Raw genomic sequence first — 16,726 nt, forward strand, 5'->3', positions numbered from 1 at the left:
CTACACTACTCTTCAGCTGGAGGAACTCAGCACCTGTGCTCAGCCCTGGTTCCCTGAGGAGCCAAAGCTCTGGGGCAAGTCCATCCAGCAGGGAGGGGACAGCAGAACCTGACCCTTCAGATGGCAAAACTTCCAGAACCCAGGACATCCCTCTGGCTGCCCTGAAGGACTCAGGGCCCTGGCAGGGGGCTCAGAGACCTTGGCATGGAGTCACAGACACCTGTGCCTTTGATTTTAGCCCATGGAAACAATTACCAACCTCGTGTGAGGAGTTACAAGCCACAAGAGTCTGAGTGGAATGCTAGTGAATTTATCACAGGGTGAAAAAGTAGAATTTTGGGGGTTTTAGAATGGGGGTTCAGGAGGCAAGATGGAGGAATCTGGGTGTGTCGTCTCTTTCTCCTCCTTCTCCTTATCCTCCATCTTCTGCTGTGATGGTGGCACTTTTGGATTGGTTTAGAGTAGAGACAGACTGTCTAACATAGGTGATATGTTGAGAAGGATAAAAGTTTGACAAGAAAGTCTCACAGATATCTGTGCTTAGCAGAAAGATTTTTAAATGTAGAATCTGAAGAAGGAATAGAGATGGAAGCAAGTTTTGATACAGAAGAAAAGAATTGCTGAGCCAGTCTTACTGGATAACCGAGGAGGCAAAGAAGGAGCTCTTCACACCCACACAGCCTCCCTTCCCTTCCAGCTCCATTTCCCAACACAGAATCCCAGGATCTCTGAGGTTGGAAAACATTTCAAAAATCACTGGGTCCGACCCGTGCCCAATGCTCACCTTGTCCAGAGCCCTAAATGCCACCTCCAGCCATTCCCTGGGCACCTCCAGGGACGGGCACTCCAACCCTCCCTGGGCAGTTCCAATCCCTGAGCCCCCTTTCCATGGGGAAATTCCTGCTGTGCCCACCCTGAGCTGCCCTGGCCCAGCCTGAGGCCGTTCCCTCTGCTCCTGTCTCTGTTCCCTGCAGCACAGCCCGACCCCTGGGCTGTCTCCATTGTAAAATCAGGATCCCCAATGAAGGAAATGATTGGCACCTGACTCCAAGGCTTTGGAATGCTGAACACTCACTTTATTAAAATTATATTATATTATATTATATTATATTATATTATATTATATTATATTATATTATATTATATTATATTATATTATATTATATTATATTATATTATATTATATTATATTATATTATATTATATTATATTTTTACTATACTACATCATACTTACTTCTAACTACTCAAAACTCCTGGCTGTCCACTGACAGTCCCAACACACACGTGGACCCAATTGGTCAGTGAATCAAAACACCATCACCAGAATCCAGCCAAGCAATCCCTTCAGGTAAATAATCTTCCATGACATTCCACATGTTCAAAAACACGGGAGTAGCAAATGAGATAAGAATTGTTTTGATCATTCTTTTCTCTGCTTCTCTCACAGATTCTTTCAGGAGAACCTGAGGAAGTTAAATCTCTCTCTGTTCAGAGGGCATGTGAATACCACAGTCCCCTCCTGTCAGGAGCTGTGCAGAGCCACAAGGGCCCCCCTGATCCCCCTTTTCTCCAGGGTGAGCCCCTTCCCAGCTCCCTCAGCCCCTCCTGGGGCTCCAGACCCTTCCCTGGACCTGCTCAAGCCCCTCCAGGTCCTTCTCCTTTAGAAGAACCCAAAACTGAACCAGGATTTGGGGTCTTTACAAGATTATCCTGGCACTCCATTCCCCCCTGGGCTTTTGTGGCAGCAGGCCTCTAGCTGGGTAATAATTAGCATTGACTCCATGATCCAGAAGGCATGAAACTCACTTTATTGTCAGAAATCTACAGTTCTTACAGAAACAATGGTGGACCAAAGACCTGATTGGTCTCAAGGTGAAAACCTCTCACTCACTATTGGTGAATATCAATAGCACACTCTGGAGAACCATATCTATAAACAATGAAAGAGATAATAATTGTCTGGATTCTTTTCCTCTAAGTTTCTCACAGCTTTTACAGAGTTTCCCAGGATTTTTCTGGGAAGCTCTGTGCCTGTTCTCTGTGGTCAAAGAGCTGCTGCCACAGGCTCTGGCATCCCCCAGTGCTGGATGTTTAAAGCCAGCCCTAAGGGCATGTGAAAATCTCTGCTGTCCTTTTAATCTAAATCCATAATCCTCACACTATCAAGGAGAGCTTGGAAACTTCATCAGAAGCAGTGGCCAGGCCAGAGGCAAAACACAAACAGCTCAAAAAAGTCTTAAAATCATATTTTTTATCAGACTTCAGCCAATCTTCATGATCTGGGGCTGCTGAACCCCTCGGTGTCACATGCCCTTCTCTGAGGTGTGCAGGTAATTCCACATGGAGCTGATCCCACATGAAGCTGATCCCACATGGAGCTGATTCCACACAGAGCTGATCCCACATGGAGCTGATCCCACATGGAGCTGATCCCACAAGGAGCTGATCCCACAGGGAACTGATCCCACACAGAGCTGATCCCACAGGGAGCTGATCCCACACGGAGCTGATCCCACAGGGAACTGATTCCACACGGAGCTGATCCCACAGGGAACTGATTACACACGGAGCTGATCCCACAGGGAGCTGATCCCACACAAAGCTGATCCCACAGGGAGCTGATCCCACACGGAGCTGATCCCACAGGGAACTGATTCCACACAGAGCTAATCCCACACGGAGCTGATCCCACAGGGAATTGATCCCACACGGAGCTGATCCCACATGGAGCTGATCCCACACGGAGCTGATCCCACACAAAGCTGATCCCACATGGAGCTGATCCCACAGGGAACTGATTCCACATGGAGCTGATCCCACAGGGATCGGATCCCACACAGAGCTGATCCCACAGGGAATTGATCCCACATGGAGCTGATCCCACACGGAGCTAATCCCACAGGGAATTGATCCCACAGGGAATTGATCCCACACTGAGCTGATCCCACATGGAGCTGATCCCACACGGAGCTGATCCCACAGGGAATTGATCCCACAGGGAGCTGATCCCACACGGAGCTGATCCCACACCAAGTCCCAGTTCTGGAAAGCCCCAAAGCTGTCTCTGATGTTGAGGCATCTCCTTCCCACACTGGCTCATCCTTTGCAGGATGTGGCAGATCCCAATTGCAGGAATCATTCCAAATCAAAGCAGCCCCGAGGAGGGGAGGTGGGGCAGGGAAAAGGGAGCTGGAATTTCCCCCATCACCAATTAACTGCTAATGATGGTTTCATTGGGGGGATTAAATTCTGGTCAGCAGAAATTCCCTCCTGTGCCAAGGGAAAGCTGAACACTGACTCCATGAGGGAAAGGCCTTTGGAAAACCAGGAATGTTGATGTGAGTAGACAAACACCAGGGCTCCAAACAGCCAGAAACCCCCCAAAACAGGAGACCCCAGGTGGATCCTGTCCAAGCAGCTGCCACTGAGAATTCAGGAATCTCCCTGCCCAGCCAGGAGCTTTATTTCTACCTAACCCAAATCAATGGTTTATTCCCACCTCCCCCAATGGCCTCCTATCCAAGGGCCTTGGAGCCACTGGAATTATTTTAACACAACGAATTTGTTAAAATTTGTTAAAAAAGGCAAAGCCAGGTTAATGGGCATGAGCCAGAAAGGGATGGGAAGCATCCAGTGCTTGGAAAAATCCAAGGCAGAGAAGATTCTGAGGTAAAGACAAAAGGGAAAGGGAAAAGGAATTTCAGGTGGAAGGGACCTACAACAACCATCAAATCAATTCTGGGGAGAAGGAAAATGAGAAGAAATTTCAGGTGGAAGGGACCTACAACAAGCATCGAACCCCAAAGGGCACACCCAGAGCTGGGAATCGCAGCCCAAGGAAAACCCATCCATGGGTCCCATTCCCCTCCTCACTCCTGTGGCACAAAGCCAAGGGAAGCCTCTGTCCTGCAGGGTCAGGAAAACAGGACTGGGCTCAGGAAAACAGGACTGGGGTCAGGAATGTCCCACTTTCACTGCCTGGAACTGGATTTCAGTGTTTCAGGAGAGAGCAGGGAGCAGAGAGTACGGCCCTGACACAGCTCCCCAGGCAGGGGAGGGGACAGCTGTGTCCCCAAATGTGGCACGACAGAGAGAGGCACAACTTCCCCAGTGAGATCAGAGAAAATTATAAATAATTCTTATCTTAACTTGCTGCACCTATTATTGTGAACATGTGGAATGTGTTATGGAGATCTGCTTACCAAAGGGTGATTTCTTAATTAGCCATTGGTGATTGGTTTGGACTGGAGCACCAATTAAGTCCACTTGTATGATAACTGTCTATAAAAGCAATGGGTTTCTTATAGAGATGTAGATTATTTATCAGCTTTCTGTGAATCAGGGAATCAATACCAATTATTACCCAGCCAGGGGCCTGCTGCAAAGACACCCAAACCCACGCAGGGGGAGCAGGAAGGGACCTTGGGTGACTCCAGCCCCTGGGAGAAGCCTGAGGGGAGGGAAGGGCTGGGCTGAACCCAGGGATGAAGACAAGGGGATGAAGTTTGTGAGGGTGAAAGGCAAGTGGACTTTGCAGAGGAAAGCAGGAGGGCGTGGGAATCCATAAAATTAGAGAGTTTTGGGAAAGCTGCAAAAGGCAGGCCCCAGAGACAGCAGAACTGTGATTAGAGCTGAGCAGCAGCCATGAGATTGGTCAGCAGAAAAATTATTTAGAAAGTAGAAAAGCAAGGACAAATAGAACAATGGTCTGTGTATTAATGCTTGTCTGAATAGCTCTCTAAGCTACAGAAAGTTTATCTAGCAAGATATTAGGAAGGTTAATGCTTAATAATGGAGCTCTGTGCATTGTGTTTTAAGGCTCACAAGCAGGTATTGTATTTGAAATCAGCAAGAATTGTTTAACCAAAGGTACCTGTGCTTATAGTGGTAGACAGAACTACTGTCAATGTGCTTTTGCTTTGTGTGATTGGTCAAGAAGCTTATAAAGTGAGTTTTAACATTAAGTTCTGTGTCTGCTGCCTGGGATGTGAGCTGCTGGCATCTTCCCATTGTCATAACCACGTAATGAGAGTGATGCTGGAAAATAAAACAGCTCAAAGCACGTTCCACAGCAGCCCCGTCTCGTTCGTGTCTGTAAATAGTCAGGAGGGTCCTTGGGGAAGATCCCTGCCTGATCCTCACTGCAATGTGCTGGTGAGGGGGGATCAAACACCAGGAGCAGATCCAGCTGGAGCACTGGGTGCCACAAACCACTGCAGGAGGCTTCCAGAGAGGGGAGATGTGGCTGCAGGCAGCACCAGAGCACAGGGACTGATGGCTCTGACATGCCAGTGTTTGGATAGTGTGGGAGGTTGGGACTGTGGGAACACTGCCAGGATCTGCCACCTCCAGTCAGGATTCTTGGGACTGTTTGCCAGGAATTACCTTTTTTTCTCTAGCACTCCCTGAAGGAAGAAATTCGGACATTCAGCTGAGTTTGGAGAGCAGGAGATGCTGATGGAGCAGGGAACAAGCTGGAAAGCTGAACTGGAATGCTGAGAGCAGCTGTTCCAGCACAGGGAGCTGCTCCCAACCTTCCCATCCCTTATCCCAGGCATGGGAGGGGGAAGATCATTCCCTCCTCAGAGAATCCATTACTGTCCTGGATTGCCAAGCAAATTGTATTCTCTTTGCCATCTGCATGGCAGCTGGCTTCTGTTCATTGGGCAGTTTTCCTTATCTTTTCCACAACCACTCCTCCCTCTGGGGAGACACCTGCTGATAACAGCTATTGAATGTCCCTGCACGACTGATAAGAGCTACAGCATCCCATGGGGAGATGTGAGCCCAGAGGGAGGAGCCAAGCATTCCTACCTGGGTATAATCTGGAGATTCTGGGACACCAGCACAGCTTCTCCACTGGATTTCCCAGAGCAACAGCAGCTGCCTCTGCCCCTGGATCTTCAGAGGCAGAGACTGCACCTTTCTCCAGGATCCCTGCTCCAGCAGAACCACCCCCGACACTGCAGGAGGGCTGAGCCACAATTCCAATGGGACTGCTGCCGACACCCTGACCCACAGTGTCGCAGACATCTTTTTATAAAAATCCCTTCTTAGGATTTTTCTTCCTGAGAAGCTGAGAGGCCTCAGGAACAAAATGTACACAATGGTTATCTGCTGCTGTGGAATGCAACAGGTGCATCTGTGATTGGCCCATCTTGCATGTTTACAATTAATGGCCAATCACTGCCCAGTTAGCTTGGACTCTCTGTCTGAGACACAAACCTTTATTATTCATTCCTTTCTATTCTTAGCTTAACTAGCCTTCTGAGGAGAACTTTTCCTTCTATTCTCTTTAGTATAGTTTCAATGTAATATATATCATAAAATAATGAATCAAGCCTTCTGAACATGGAGTCAACATTCTCGTCTCTTCCCTCACCTGAAAACCCCTGTGAACACCGTCACACACAGGTTGTGTTCTATGTCAGTGTTGTTTTAGTTTACTGCATTGTTTATTTTATCATTTTATTTTCTTTCCTATTGAAGAACTGTTATTCCTGCTGCCATATTTTTAGCTTGAGAGCCCCTTAATTTAAAATTTATAGCAATTCAGAGGGAAGGGTTAAACAGTTTCCAGTTCAGGGGAGGCTCCTGTCTTCTTAGCAGACATCTGGTTTTCCAAACCAAGACAATTGCTATTCCCAAATATTTCTTATAAAGCTCTTTCCAGCAGTGGGAAGGCTGTGTTGGTGCATTCCAGGGGTCTCCCAGGCTGTTTCCCTGCTGCACAGCCCATTTTCATTGGAGGCATTTGGGAATTGCTACAAAATTTAGCGAAGCAAGGAGGCCTAAGAGAGATGGAATTCCTGGCTGTGAGGGTGGGCAGGTGTGATGGTGTTTGCAGGGGTTTTCAGACTGGGGAAGAGACAAGGATCTGACTCCATGTTTCAGATGGCTTGATTTATTATTTTATGATATATATTATATCAAAACTATACTAAAAGAATAGAGGAAAGGATTTCATCAGAAGACTGGCTAAGAATAGAATAGCAAAGAATGGTAACAAAGGTTTGAGGCTCGGCTTTCTGTCTGAGCCAGCTGACTGTGATTGGCCATTAATTACAAACATCTTACATGGGCCAATCCCAGATGCACCTGTTGCACTCCACAGCAGCAGATAACCATTGTTTACATTTTGTTCCTGAGGCCTCTCAGCTTCTCAGGAGGAAAAATCCTAAGGAAAGGATTTTTCAGAAAATGTGTCTGTGACAGGCAGACGTCCTGCCCCTGGATCCCTGGCAGTGCCCAAGGCCAGGTTAGAGCAGCCTGGGACAGCAGAAGGTGTCCCTGCCATGGCAGGGGTGGCACTGGGTGGGTTTAAGGTCCCTTAAAGTCCTTTCCAACCCAAACCTCTCCATGACCTCATTTCTCCACCTGCCTGCACCCCCCCAGATCTCTCCAAGCTGTGCCAGGTTTTTTGGAGCTGCAGGAACAGAATTCCATGGACACGTTGCTGGTCCTTCTGTCCCTCCCTTCCACACGAGTGCTGGGAGCACTGAGCTGTGAATTCCAGGAGAAAGATGGGATGAATCCTGGCAGGAACATGTGCTGGGAGCCCAGCAGGATCTCCATGCCCACAAGGAGCCACTTTGGAGCACTCCATAAATTTATTACAAAACCAGCAGCCAACTCCCCTCCATGGCTTTGCCCTGGTTTCAGCTGCTGACGGGTTTTTAAAGGGAAAAAGGAAAAAAAAATCCCAAACCACACAATCGCAAGCCTTTTACAATCATTTTATCCAACTTTTCCCCCACCCTGGAGCCAGGAATTCCTGCCTGGGAATCACAGTTAATTGGATTATAATGGGCCATTCCTCCTGATTTAATAAAGCAGAGGAAAGTGGGGATGGCAGCAGTGTGCTCCCAGGATTGGGAACAGCTCCAGTTCCTAATTTACACTCCAACTTTATTATTGAAAAAATGTCAAGCTCCAGGGGTTAGGGGAGGAAGTTTGCCTGGAATTTGCTTTATTCCAGGAAGAAATGATAGAATTGGGAAAAGAAGATTGGAACAATTAATGAAAAAAAAAATTAAAATTCCGGCTACCACTGCTTGACATTACAGGAGGGAAAATGAAGAAAAGAGAATGAGAAGTCCCAGAAGTGCTGAGAGGGAAGTGGAGGAGCTGTGTCATCCCAGGGGTTTGGAGGGAGGGCACTCAGGGTTTCAGCAGGACAGAAATAAAGAGCCCTCACTCTCAAGCACACCAGGATGGAAGGGGGATCTGGGGAAAGGCAATCAGGGAAGGATGGGGGTGCTGGAAAGGGCCAGAGAGTAGGAATGCAGGAAAAATGGGAATTCCAACATCAACCACCCCTGCTGGGAGCCCTGAGCACACCTGGGCAAGTTTTGGGGACAATTCCCACCTTGAGAGCTCAGGGTTCATTTTTAAAGCCTGGGATTTAGGCAGGATTTTCTCAACCAATCCCTGGCCCCACAGGAGTCCCTATAACTGGACAGAGGGGGATGCCCATCCCAGAGAGCATCACACCGTCCCAAAGGGCATCCCACCAACCCAAAGGACATCCCTGCATCCCAGAGAACATCCCAGAGAACATCCCTGCATCTCAAAGGGCATTTCCCCATCTCAAAGGGCATCCTTGCATCCCAAAGGACATTTCTCCATCTCAAAGGGCATCCCTGCATCCCAAAGGACATTTCTCCATCTCAAAGGGCATCTCTGCATCCCAAAGGACATTTCTCCATCTCAAAGGGCATCCTTGCATCCCAAAGAACATCTCTGCATCCCAGAAGGCATACCTACATTCCAAAAGGCATTCCCCCATCCCAAATGACATCTCTACATCCTAAAGAACACCTGTGCATCCCAAAGGACATCCCCTCATCCCTGTATCCAGGCCAGTTCCAGCCTGGCCTCCTGCATGGACAAGGAATGGGAGATCAGCTCTTGGATGACATCCAGCTGCAAAACATCTGGTCAAGCAGCAGCTCCCAAGCAAGCTGAGCCATTTCCAGGGTAAATAACCCAGAGCAATCCCTGTCCCTGCCCTTTCCAGGGTAAATAACCCAGAGGAATCCCTGTCCATGCCCCTTTCCAGGATAAACAGCCCAGAGAATCCCTGTCCATGCCCTAAAACCATTTCCAGGATAAATAACCCAGAAGAATCCCTGTCCATGTCCCAGAGCCATTTCCAGGATAAATAACCCAGAGCAATCCCTGTCCCTGCCCCTTTCCAGGACAAACAACCCAGAGGAATCCCTGTCCATGCCCCTTTTGAGGATAAATAACCCAGAGCAATTCCTGTCCCTGCCCTTTCCAGGATAAATAACCCAGAGGAATCCCTGTCCATGACCCAGAGCCATCTGCAGGATAAATAACCCAGAGAAATCCCTGTCCCTGCCCTTTCCAGGATAAATAACCCAGAGGAATCCCTGTTCATGCCCCTTTTGAGGATAAATAACCCAGAGGAATCCCTGTCCCTGCCCCTTTCCAGGATAAATAACCCAGAAGAATCCCTGTCCATGTCCCAGAGCCATTTCCAGGATAAATAACCCAGAGCAATCCCTGTCCATGCCCCAGGATGGGAGCTGCTGCTCCAGACAAGGATCCAGCAGCTTCCCTCCATCCCAGCTCATGGAAAATCTGCAGCCAGGCTGGGAAAAGCAAACACAGGAGAGAAAGCTCATCCCAGTTCCAATTTTATCCCTCCTGCTGGGAAAAGGGATGGGTTCCAGAGCCAGCCTGGGATGCTGCAGGGCCCTGCTGGCACCACCAGTGCTCCCAGTGGGAACAGCCCCAGTGGCCCAGGGAATTCAGGATAAATACAGGATAAAAAACATGGCCAAAAGAGAGCTCCAGTGGGAACAAACTCCAGGGATTTCAGGATAAAGGGAATTCCCCTGAACTGCAGCAGAGGGAAGGGCAAACCCCACAGCCTCAGGCTCCCAAAGGAACAAACCCAGGGGCACTGGGAGCCCAAATCCCACTGATCCCCACCCTGCATCCCTGGGTTTCCTTCCCCTGCCCACAGCAGTGTCCCAGGGCACCCCCATTCCAGGAATTCCCACTCTTTGTGCGGTCCCATGCAGCTCCTGGAGCAATTTGCAAACATTAATTAAGCCCTGGCAGCATCCCAGAGTGGGCGGGGACTGTAAGTGTGTCTTTAATTACATTAATTCTGCTCAGGGTGGGCAGTAATTATTGGCAATCTATTCCAGGACTCAAACAAACCCAGGGTGATGATTGCACCTTCAGCACCTGGAATCCCATGGATGGATGGATGGATGGATGGATGGATGGATGGATGGATGGATGGATGGAATAAACGGAAAAGGGAAAAAGCAGCAGGCAGGGGGAAAAAAACACAGGAAAGTCCTGCTAAAAATCCTTCCTCTTCCTGCAGTTGAATGCTCCTCTCCAAAAAAAATCCTGTCCCTCCTCTCCCAATCATTACCATCCCTCAATCCCCAAACACTCCCCTCCCTCAATCCCCAAACACTCCCATTCCTTTAATTCCCAAACACTCCCATCCCTCAATCCCCAATCACTCCCATCCCTCCTCTCCAGAAAAATCCCTGTTCAAGAAAAGGGGTTTGGTTTGTGCTCCAGCCCAGCCAAACAGGGAGCAGCTCCTGGAGGAAGTGGCCAAACTCAGCTGAATCCTTTCCTCACTGAAGTGATATTTTTCCTGTCCTGCCAGAAATCTCAGTTCCCACATTCATGGTGAAGTGATGAGTTGGATTCATGGATCCTTGTGGATCTCTTCCAGCCCAGGAGATCTGTGAATGCAGGAGATTCCCATCCCAGAATCCTGCCCAGGCCTTGGTAAAACCACCAGGGGTGCAGCATTCCAACAGCTGCCTGCAGCTGGAGCTGAAACCTGGATCTAAAATCTGGAGCTGAAACCTGGAGCTGCACCTGGAGCTAAAACCTGGAGCTGTACCTGGATCTGAACCTGGAGCTGCTCTTGGATCCACACCTGGATCTACACCTGGGGCTGCACCTGGAGCTAAAACCTGGATCTGCACCTGGAGCTGTACCTGGAGCTGCACCTGGATCTACACGTGGGGCTGCACCTGGAGCTAAAACCTGGATCTGCAGCTGGATCCAGAGGCACTGGGACACACTGTGGGGTGCAAAGGAGCCCAGGCCAGCCCTGCTCTCCCCAAATCCATGGGATTTGCACTCCTGACTCCCTACACGGCCACACATCCCCAGCAGCTCTGTCCTGCTCCATGCCAGGCTCTGCTCCTGCTGCTGGCACACTCCTGGCACACCAGGACACTCAGGAAGTCACTCAGGATTCCAAGGACGTGGAGCTGCTGGAGCAGGTCCAGAGGAGCCTCAGAGCCACTCCAGAGCTGGAGCCAGGCTGGGGGTGTTCCTGGAGCAGGAATCTGTGTCCCAGAGCAGCCTTGGGGACAGATCCCATTAGCTGGGCACCCTGAGCTGCCTGGCAGGGTTTGATTCCTTATTTCAGTTTGTTCTGTTGGGGGAAGAAGTCAGGCATGGGGTCACTGTCATGAGGGACATCACTGCAGGTTCTCGAGGTGACACTGCCATGGTCCAGAAGGACCTGGAGCTGCTGGGATGAGTCCAGAAGAGGCCCCAGAGTTTCTCCATGTTAGGATACAAAACTGCCACAGAATGGCAGTGACTCATGTTCATGTTTTCTGTGCAAACAATAAATTGTCCATCCAGAGACAACAAATGCATGAAGTTTCAGAGACAACTAATAGATGTGGAACTAGTTAAAGCTGGAGTAACCAACAGTAGTAGTAATCACTTCCTGTCTAGCTGTTTCACTAGTGCTCTTCAATTCCAATTCTTTTCAAAAAGGTTACCAAAATACATGGCAACCCTTTTGTAAAGTCTCTTCTTATTTGGAGAGAGAGACCCCTGACTTACAGGAGCCCCTGTGAGCCAGGCTGGGAGAGCTGGGGGGGCTCACCTGGAGAGGAGAAGCTCCAGGCAGAGCTCAGAGCCCCTGCAGGGCCTGAAGGGGCTCCAGGAGAGCTGGAGAGGGACTGGGGACAAGGGATGGAGGGACAGGACACAGGGAATGGCTCCCACTGCCAGAGGGCAGGGATGGATGGGAGATTGGGAATTGGGAATTGTTCCCTGGGAGGGTGGGCAGGCCCTGGCACAGGGTGCCCAGAGCAGCTGGGGCTGCCCCTGGATCCCTGGCAGTGCCCAAGGCCAGGCTGGACACTGGGACACCCTGGGATGGTGGGAGGTGTCTCTGCCATGTCAGGGGTGGGACTGGGTGGGTTTAAGCCCCCAGCAGCCCAGGCCCTGCTGCTTTCCTTGCTCCATGGACTCTTTTGGGATCCCTGCAGCTCTGGGACCCCTGGGCTTTGTCCTTCTCCTCCCACAGCTCCCGGCCCCTCTCAGCACCCACCAGTTCAGTGCCAAACTCATCCCTGCTCCCATTCCCCAGCCCAAGAGAAGCCCAAATCCCCTCAGCACCCAGGCCTGTAGGAGATGAGGAACCCCAAACCCCCAGGGAATCACCCCAAACCCTTCAGCCCATCCCTCACAGTCAGTATTGCTTGGGGAGCACCTGGCAGAGCCCACCCCAGATTCCTCCTTGGATTCTGCCTCCAGGAACCCCAAATCAGCAGGATTCCCCCAGGATGGGAGAACAGGCCTTGCTTTCACCCCAGGCAGGTCCCTGAAGTGGCACTGGGACAATCTGGGAGCACATTCCAGGCTCCAGCCCCACGTTCAACACCACCCACGGCCCTTCCAAAGGCAACACCACCCCCAAGGCACAGCTCTGTTTGGAAGTGAAGCCGAAAATAAAGAATTAAAATAAAAATATGAGAGAATAAAGGTGGAAAAGGGAATGGCATAAAACAGTTTGTGGGTGGGTGAGGAAAATCCCCAAATAAACAACCCCACATCCTGAAATTCCTCTGCAATCGATTGTGGTGGTGGTAATTAAGGTGCTTGCAGCTGTTCCAGAATTCCTCTCTGCCCTCCCATCAAGCCCAGGGTTAAAATGTCCCATTCTTGGTGGGACAAGGCTGAGCTTCACCCTGGGATTCACAGGGGATTCTCAACCACAATTACAGCCCCACCTGAGGGGGATGTCAGCAATATCCATCAGATTTTCAAGCAAACACACAGGAATATTTTTAAAAAGCAGCACTGAGGTATCTGCGTAGCTCCCACCCCATGTAATCCCTGCTCTGGGGAGAAATTAAATGGTTTAACAAGAAATAACTGAGCAAATCAATCCACGAGCAAGTATTGACTGCAGAGCCTTTGGAACAGCCCGGAAATCCAAGGATTTCATGAAGGATGGCACCAAACCCTGCCCCAGCTCCCCAGGCAGAGGCCCAGGTGACAATTGGCTTTGGGGAGTTATTAAATCAGGAGAGCATTAACCCCAAACCCCAGGCCATGAACACACCCCAGGATGTTGGATCCGCTCATTAATTTCTCAGGATGAAAAATCCCAGGAAGAAAGAAATCAATGAGCACGGGACAGGGCAAGCAAGATGAATATTCCAGAGACAAAGAGCTGAGAGGGATAAATCAACCCCAAACCCAGGGAATGCAGAGCAAAATCCAATTCATCCTGAGCCTCAGCTCCTCCCTGACAGGGCCACTCCAGGGAAAGCAGCTCCTCACTCACTGAGCTGCCCAGTCTGGCACTTGGATTTGGGTTCTGGGAGAAGTTTTGAAGGGCAGGAGGTGCTGGATGCTTCCTTTCCTTGCAATCAGCACGTGGGCAGTTGGGGAGGTTGGATTTATCCAGCTCCAAGCATTTCTGGATGGTTTTGCCCATCCCTAGCAGTGCCCAAGGCCAAGCTGGACAGGGCTTGGAGCACCCTGGGATGGTGGAAGTTGTCCCTGCCATGGCTTTAAGGTCCCTCCCAACCCAAACCATTCCAGGATTCTTAGATAACCACCCCAACAGCCCAGCTTCATGTCCAGCCTAAAATAAGTAAAGCCACACCTTGACTGAGGACAGGAGACTCCACCTGATCCATTCACAAACCTTGATCCTTCTGGAAAACACTGACAGGCACAGCAAACCCCTCCTGGAGCAGGCCAGGAAATAACCCAGAGCTGAGCCCTCCTAAATGGAACAAATCTAACGGGATTTATCATCCCAAGCTCCAAAGATCACTGCAATCCTATATTTCCATTTCTTAAGGAATAAAAGCAACACTTCCCACACTGTTGGCATTGCTGGGCTCATTCCACAGTGTCCTCTTCCTTTTCCATGTCACCCACAAAACCCAAACCCTCTGCCCCCACGGTTTGGAGAGAATCTGCTGTGGGAGATGGGCTGGGAGGAGCAGGATCTCCTGGGTAGAGCTGGAAGCACTCACAGGAGAGCAGCTCCCTCCCCCAGCCCCTTTGCTCTGCTCCACGTCTCACACAGGACTCGTTTGCTCCAAATCCCCTCTGCTTTGGGCTTTTGCACAATTTGGATTGTGCAAACCCCCAGGAAAGCCTCACCTCCCCCTGGTCTTTTGGCCCAGAAGATGCTCTTGGAGCACCTGAGCAGGGCTAAAACCTCTAAAAATTCTCTGTTCACCCCATTTATTCCATTTGCATTTATCTTTTCACACCTCCTGCCTCATTCCTCTGCCCAGCTCACACCACAGGATTTTCCTGTCTCTCCTTGGGGTTCTCCCTCCAAATCCAGGAAGAGAAGCAGAAGCTCCAAGTAGCCCAGACAGGAGGGGCTCAGCCCCAGGTGTGGCACCTCCATCCCACAGACACATCTCTTCCTTCCTTCCAGCTCTTCCTTAGTTGGATGCTCCTCTCCAAAAAAAAATCCCATCCCTCAATTCCCAAACACTCCCATCCCTCAATCCCCAAACACTCCTATCCCTCAATCCCCAAACACTCCCATCCCTCCTCTCCAGACAAATCCCTGCTCAAGAAAAGGGGTTTGGTTTGTGCTCCAGCCCAGGCCAACACTGGGAGCAGCTCCTGGAGGAAGTGGTCAAACTCAACCGGGGCAAAATCATAAATAAAACGGGATTTTGGGGCGGTGCCCTGTTCTGAGCTCTGGGGACACTCCCAACCCCAGGAATTGTTTCCTGCAGGCTCCACAGGGAACAGCTCTCTTCACCTGTGGTGGAGAAGCTCCTCAGCATCCCCTCAAGGACAAGGCAGAGGTCACTCCCTCCCCTGTTCTGTCACACAGGAGGAGGAGGAGGAGGGACCAGACGTGCCAGGACACAGGGAGGTGGCACCGACCCCCCTCACCTGCAGAGCTGGGGCAGGGAAAGCAGATCCAGGCGGTTCCTGGCAGATCCAGGTGGTTCCTGGCACGGGGACTCCCCTCTCCTCCACCCTGGAGCCACACAGCCCCTTTGGGATGGGAAGGATATTCTCCCTGTTTCCTCAGCTGAGCAATGCCCTCAGTGCTGTGAGCTCCAGGGATCACACCCCCAATTCCTCCCTCCCAGCCTCGGGGAGTAGCTTCTGGGACATTTCCAGGATGGCTGGAGGAGACCTCACTCTTTGGGCAGCCTGGTGGCTCCAGCAGCAGCTGCAGAGCCGAGAGTGCCCAATTCCATCCCTGAGGAGCTCCTGCATCCCCCCCAGAGCAGCTCCTGGGAGTGCCCAATTCCATCCCTGAGGATCTCCTGCAGCCCTTGGGAGTGCCCAATTCCATCCCACAGGAGCTTCTGCAGCACCCCCAGAGCAGCTCCTGGGAGTGCCCAATTCCATCCCTGAGGAGCTCCTGCAGCACCCCCAGAGCAGCCTTGGACACAGCAGCGCTCCAGGATTTATCCTGGCCGGGACAGCGGGACCCTGGCCAGGTTTGCTGCACCTTATTATCGGTGAAATTATTGCTGCACCTTATCGGTGAAATTCGCAGTCAGCCCCTCCTGGCACCGGGAGATCCTGCCCTGGCACCCAGGAGGGGGAGGCAGCTTTTTCCCCACTGCCCACCGCCTGTCCCTGCACTAATTCCCGAATTTCCTTGTCCCACGGTACCGGATTGTCCTGCTGGAAAAGTCCTGTCCCAAAATCCGTTTTATCTCGGATTTCCCCCCAGCTGTGCTGCTCCTGCTCGCAGCAGCAGCTGCTGCCTGCACGGCCGGGGCAGCTCCTCCATCCCTCCTCCCCTGCACAGTTTAGCAGCTGCCGTGACAAGCCCAGAGGGACAATTCCGTCTCATTTCCCGGCTGCATCCCTGGGATCCAGCTCGCAGGCAGAGCTTGCTCTGTCCCCACAGACCCCAGCCCCCGTTTAAGGATGCTCAGCCCCACAGAGATCAGAGCACCACCAGCATCCCGCTGCTCCGGGCATCCTTCACGTGTGTGTGTCCAACACACCAGAGCTCCCAACAGTCCCACCGGGATCCTCCCAAGCACGGATCCCCGCTCCTAGCGCTTTGTAAAGCCCTGCCCCGAGCTTTGGGGCTCAAACACCTTTGGGATCAGCTCGGCTCAGCACAGCTCCGTATCCCAAAGCGCTCCAGGGGTCCCAAAGGAGCGGATCCAGGGGATGCTCGGGGAGCCGAAGGAGCCCGGGCACGGCAAAGCCCGGCGGGATGGGCAGGGCTGGGTTGGGGGACCTCGGCTCGCACTGGGGAAAAATCTGAGTGCGACTACGCTGGGAGCAACGCGGAACGTGGGAAGGCAGCGGCGGGGATGGTGCGACATTAATTTAATTATTTCTCATTAAAACCCAAGGCAGCAGCCAGCACCTCACACGCCAGACAGTCACCCCTTAAACCAGAGAGCATCACTTGGAGCCGGTGCAAAAACCAGCGGGAGGGA

At 51.1% G+C, this 16,726-nt stretch overlaps 1 protein-coding gene across 2 annotated transcripts in view; it reads right to left on the reverse strand.

Moving 5' to 3' along the window:
- LOC131094354 (acid-sensing ion channel 2) overlaps positions 1-16,726 on the reverse strand; it is a 499,734-nt gene that overhangs the window by 72,840 nt on the left and 410,168 nt on the right. The gene's annotated exons all lie outside the window — the stretch shown is intronic.

The sequence above is a fragment of the Melospiza georgiana genome, chromosome 28, assembly GCF_028018845.1.
Source record: "Melospiza georgiana isolate bMelGeo1 chromosome 28, bMelGeo1.pri, whole genome shotgun sequence".
NCBI lineage: Eukaryota > Metazoa > Chordata > Aves > Passeriformes > Passerellidae > Melospiza > Melospiza georgiana.